The sequence below is a fragment of the Pelophylax lessonae genome (assembly GCF_965119305.1).
Source record: "Pelophylax lessonae genome assembly, chromosome: 6".
Taxonomy (NCBI): Eukaryota; Metazoa; Chordata; class Amphibia; order Anura; family Ranidae; genus Pelophylax; species Pelophylax lessonae.
Genome location: NC_138773.1, coordinates 252,796,671 through 252,802,670, shown reverse-complemented (window position 1 = coordinate 252,802,670; position 6,000 = coordinate 252,796,671). Strand labels below are relative to the sequence as shown.

At 46.8% G+C, this 6,000-nt stretch overlaps 1 protein-coding gene across 1 annotated transcript in view; it reads left to right on the top strand.

The window, feature by feature from the left end:
- The first annotated feature begins 219 nt into the window (after nucleotides 1-219).
- Nucleotides 220-6,000, top strand: part of DYNC1I2 (dynein cytoplasmic 1 intermediate chain 2) — a 225,430-nt gene continuing 219,649 nt past the window's right edge. Inside the window, exon 1 of the mRNA XM_082260314.1 lies at nucleotides 220-366. The gene's annotated coding sequence lies outside the window, so the exon portion shown is untranslated. The remainder of the gene's footprint in view (nucleotides 367-6,000) is intronic.

Below are 6,000 nucleotides of genomic sequence, written 5' to 3'. Positions count from 1 at the left end.
GTGTAAAAAATACTTTGTAGAAACAATTATGTAAAAAACGTCTTCAGAACTCCCAATTTTACGCTGAGGTGTTGGCTGCCATGCCGGAGACTTTCACTCATTGCGACTTATGCCTTGAGATATAACAAAATGGCCGCCGTCCTGGAGACATTCAGGAAGTGTATCGCTGGACCTCTCGTAAACAGAGCCCGGTCCTGTCACTTCTTGTGGGTGACGTCATTTTCATTGCGCTGGTTTGGCTGTGTGGTCCCTCCGGCTTTCCGTACATCATCCATCCCGAAGTGTATGTGGCCGGTGGCGGGCGGGGTTCTCGGGGAGTGTGTACGGCGGTGACGTGATTGGAGCCGGTGGGGAGTAGTGAGCCTGGTGAGCTGGTGGGTGACGGGTGTTCCGGTGTGGGGGTGGGGTGGTGAATTGTTAGGAGTGTGGCCTACCGGCTGTCATTGTTCTGGTCCCTTGTCATCCTGATGGGTGGAGGATGGGAGCCGGGTGTGACTGAGGCCTGCCTCACTGATAACTGTCCCTTCCAGAGAAGAGGAGATGTCATCTCTGTGACATTGGATGGGACCCAGGATCACTCCATGTCCTTCCTCTGGGATCAGTGCTGCTGTCATGTTATTCATACACCATACAATCTCATCGTACAATCTCCTCTCCATCACCTCTCCTGTGCAGGGTCTGATTGGATAGATAGGTGTCCTCCTAGGTCTGATGATTGGTAGAGATTGTACAATCAGGTTGTATAGTGAATGGCCACCCTAAGGGGACACCTTGTACTTGTTGTGTGGGAGTGGCTAGGTCAGACCCTGCCATCCTGAGGAAGAGGGGTGAGTCTCTTCTAATGACCCCCCCCCCCCCCCCTGTGTACATTGGATCCTCCGCTCTGGAGCAGGAGATCCCGGTGTGGTGCAATCCCCATTGCCTGCAACTTGTAAACCCCATGAGAGGCTGATAGGTGATGAAGCTGAATGAGGCACAGAGCTGTACCTCAAAATACTAACAAAAACATACAAAGCCATTCATAACTCTGCCCCGAGTTACATCACCAATATCGTCTCCAAATATCACCCAAACCGTCCTCTCCGCTCCTCCCAGCACCGTGTGTTCTGTATTTCTCCTGTCTCCTCCTCCCACGCTCATCTCCAGAGTCTCTCCCGTCCTCTGGAACTCCCTACCTCAATGCGTCTGACTACTTTCTACTCTAGCCACCTTTTAGGCTCTGTTCACAATTTGGCGCCCTGATCACAGGCAGAGTCGGAGGGATTCTGCTTGCGATCCGGAATTACGGAAAATCACAGGAAGCTCGTGGTGCGATCCCCATCACTTACAATGGCACCCTGGTCGCAGCGCAAACTTCTTTTGGGAGACAGGCATGCCGCGGTTCTGTTTGTGCGATTTGACCCTGATTAGACGAGCGTCAATTGTGAACAAAATCGTGCCATACTCAGGGTGCCAATAGAAGTGACAGGGATCGCATGGGTGTCCCGCAATTTCATGATCTAAGAAAAACACCATAGGCCCCTTTCACACGGGCGCTCCGTATGTCCGTATTTTATCCTATTTTTTGCGAATGATTTGCGGACTTAATGTAAGTCAATGGGATTGCGGATGTCAGCGGATGACCATCCGCTGACATCCGATTTGCGTCCTTTCAGTTCTGTTCCGTTTTTTGGAATGGAACAGAACCCTATTTTTTCTTCCGTTTAAAAAACGGAAAGGAAGCAAAATCGGATGTCAGGGGTGTCATTCGCTGACATCCGCAATCCCATAGACATACATTATGTCCGTATATCATCCGCAAACGGATGGGATGATATGTGGACATACGGAGCGGATGACATAAGGGTCATCCGTGTCCGTGAAAAAAAAAAAAAAAGCGCCGGAGCGGAGAAAAAAAACTGAGCGGCTGTGTGAAAGAAGCCATAAGCAAAATCGCGTGCACCATTATCAGCACCTTTTTCTCTATTAGAAAAATGCCGAAAACGCCATTTATGGCTGCTATGTTTTGGCCGCCAAAATTTCGATGTATCTCTACTTTTAATTTTTCCATCTGCTCATCCCTCAATGATTACCTTTTGTACCATTTTCCCCACACTATTAGAATGTAAGCTCCTATGAGCCGGGCCCTCTTGTATTGTATAGTGATTGCACTGTCTCCCTTTAGATTGTAAAGTACTGCACACACTGATGGCGCTATACAAATCCTGTATGATAATACCGACATAAAAGTGGTTGTAAAGGCAGAAGAAGGTCTTTTTACCGTACTGCATTGTATGTATGAAGGTAAAAAGCCTTCTGCATGCGGCCTCTCTAAATACATACCTGAGCCCCATCTTGATCCAGCGAGATCCCAGCTCTCCCAGCTCTCCCCCTCTTCCTTGGCTCAGAGACCGCAGTGGGAGCCATTGGAAGTAAACTTCCTCTGCAAACATTTACCTATAGGTAATGTATAAACTTGCACTATTTAGGCGGTATTTACATGACATAGAGTCAGTGACATCACTGGCACATGCGCTCTGAAGTAATGACCATGGGTGCCGTTCCTACCGAGCCCCGTGCCATAAACAGCGGCTCCCGCATGCATGCGCAAGAGTGATGTCATTGCGGCTCAAGCCAATCACAGCGCCGAAGCCTGCGAATCCGGAAGAACTCCGTGAAAAATGTCAGCGGTGTGCGGGCGCCGCTGGAGCAGCTTCGTCCTTCGGTAAGTATTAGATAATGTGCGATGCATTATCATTATGCCTTGTCTTGTAGGGTTTTTTTTAATGAGTTTATAACCTCATTAAGTCTTCAGCTTTCATTAGAATAATCCCCAGTGATTCTACCATACTTCTTCTATGGGGTGACAATGCTCTGCTCCTGTATTCCAGTTGCTCTCCTGCATTGTCACCTTGTCACACAACCTCCCATTGGAGAATACAGGCAGCTGTACTGATGCACAATAGACAGGGATGGTCCATTGTTGTCACCACTCAATGTTCCATGAGAAGGCGCTTCATCCCCTCACTGTAGTTCATTCTTGTGGAATTTTGAGCATCCAGACTTCTTGAAAGGCGGCAGTGAAGCATAGTAATCTGCATGTCCCAGAAATGCAGAGGTTGGGGCTTATGTACTGTATATCATTTTTTTTTTTTTTAAATAGTTATCTTATTTTTGAGTTTTTTTTTTAAAACTATTTGTGTGTTGTAATGGGGAGGGTGACTGACAGTGAAGCTGACCTTTATTTTAAAGAAAAGTCTGCTTTAAAAACCATTCCTTGAGTTCCAGACCCCTGACTTTGCCTAGGCTGAGGTGGTGACAACGTTAAGGTTTAGGCAAAAGGAAGCATTGCCTCAGTCTCCTCTTCCCCAGGGATCAGACTGTAACACTGTAAATTTGTGATAAGTCACAAGGTAAGAGGCTACAGCTGGGGCTGATCTGTGCCAGACATTTGTGGGCACAGTCAGCATATCAGTCCAGGTAATATATGATGAAATCCAAGGGAGAAAAAGACCGCTCAGGTGAGCTAGGTGTCAGGTGCTGGTCGGATCCGTTAATCCAGAATCACTTGAAGCAAAAAGAAAATGACCGCACTCCGATGTAAATCAAAAATTGGAGTAAAATTTATTCCACATCAAAACAAATGGGCAAACTGGAACAACACACTGTGGATGCAGGACACAAAGGCAGACGCGTTTCACGACTTAGAGATGTCGCTTACTCATTGCCAACGAGCAAGGGTAAGCGACATCTCTAAGTCGTGAAACGCGTCTGCCTTTGTGTCCTGCATCCACAGTGTGTTGTTCCAGTTTGCCCATTTGTTTTGATGTGGAATAAATTTTACTCCAATTTTTGATTTACATCGGAGTGCGGTCATTTTCTTTTTGCTCCAGGTAATATATGATGCCTGAGAAAAGACGATTCTGTCCTTTTGTAGAGATAAACATGTGAAAACTTTGTCAGGAGGATTACCGAGATTTCTGGCAGAGGTAATTCATACCAGTAAGGCCCCTTTCACACATAGGAGTCCATCAGCGGACTCTGTTTTTCTCAGTGGGAGATCGATCCCCCGATCCCCCGCTGAGCAGGCGGATGGCAGCTGTGTCTCCGTGCTGTGTGCGGAGACACAGCTGTCAGATCCCGCTGTTCTCTATGGGGGAATCGGATGGGAACGAACCGTTCTCATCCGATCCCATCCGATCTGCTGGACGGATGGAAAATAGGGTTTCCATCTGTCCAGATTTGACGGATCGGATGTCAGTGGACATGTCTCCGCTGACATCCGATGCCCCATAAAGATGCAGGGGGCGTCCGTTCAGACATGCCAAAAAAACTGACAGGCGGATCTGAACGCCTGTGTGAAAGGGGCTTTATTGTTAAATTAAGGCCCTGTTCACACTGGTTTATTTAGCTAAAGCGGTTTTAAATCGCTAGTTGATTTTTTTTGATATTTTTTTTTAGGACATGCAAGGTAAAGACATAATGTGCTAGTATGCATATGTGAAACAAACCTTAAAACGAAGCCCTCCAGCGATGCAATGTAATCGCTGGAGGCAGCGTCCATCTTCACCCGGTCTTCCTTCTGGGTCCGCGGACTCTGGCTGTGTGACTGGCCGGAGCCACGATGAAGTCACTCCCGCGCATGCGCCAATGACATCTTTGGCTGCACGTAATGTTAATATCTCCTAAACAATGTATGTTTATGAGATATTTACAGTACCTACAGGTAAGCCTTTTTATAGGCTTTACCTATAGATACAAATTATGCACAGAAGCCTACTTCCTCTTTAACACACTGAAAATGCATGTTACCATATTAGGCAGTGGGACACTACAAGGGTAGTTCAGCTTTAAAAGTAAGAACTAGAGGTGCAAAATGCAGGATGCACTTGGCTGAAAATGACCGTTAAAAAAAAAAAAAAAAAAAAATATATATATATATATATATATATATATATATATATATATATATAAAAACATACACACTGCTCAAAAAAAAATTAAAGGAACACTTGGAAAACACATCAGATCTGTATGGGGAAAAAATATGCTGGATATCTATACTGATATGGATTGGGTAATGTGTTAGAAACGAAAGGATGCCACATTGTTTGATGGAAATTAAAATGATCAACCTACAGAGGGCTGAATTCAAAGACACCCCAAAAAATCAAAGTGAAAAAATGATGCAGCAGGCTAGTCCATTTGGCTGAAATTTCATTGCAGCAACTCAGAATGCTACTCAGAAGTTTGTATGGCCCCCACATGCTTGTGTGCATGCCTGACAACGCCAGGGCATGTTCCTAATGAGATGACGGATGGTGTCCTGGGGTATTTCCTCCCAAATCTGGACCAGGGCCTCACTGAGCTCCTGGACAGACTGAGGTGCAACCTGGTGACGTCGGATGGATCAAAACACAATGTCCCAGAGGTGTTCTTTTGGATTTCAGTCAGGCGAGGGTGGGGGCCATTCATTGGTATAAATTTCTTCATTCTCCAGGAACTGGCTGCATACTCTGGCCAGGGCATTCTCATGCACCAGGAGGAACCCAGGACCCACTGCAGCAGGGTAGGGTCTGACAATGGGTCCAAGGATTTTATCCCGATGCCTAATGGCAGTCAGATTGCCATTGTCTAGCCTGTAGAGGTCTGTGTGTCTCTCCATGGATATGCCTCCTCAGACCCTCACTGACCCACCACCAACTTGGTCATTCCGAACGATGTTCCAGGCAGCATAATGTTCTCCACGGCTTCTCCAGACCCTTTCAGGTCTGTCACATGGACTCATCTGTGAAAAGCACAGGGTGCCAGTGGTAGACCTGCCATTTGTGGTTTTCAATAGAAAATGCCAATCGAGGTCCACGGTGCTGGGCAGTGAGCACAGAGCCCACTAGAGGATGTCAGGCCCTCAGGCCACCCTCATGAAGTCGGTTTCTGATTGTTTGGTCAGAGACATTCACACCAGTGGCCTGCTGGAGGTCATTTTGTAGGGCTCTGGCAGTGCTCATCCTGTTCATCCTT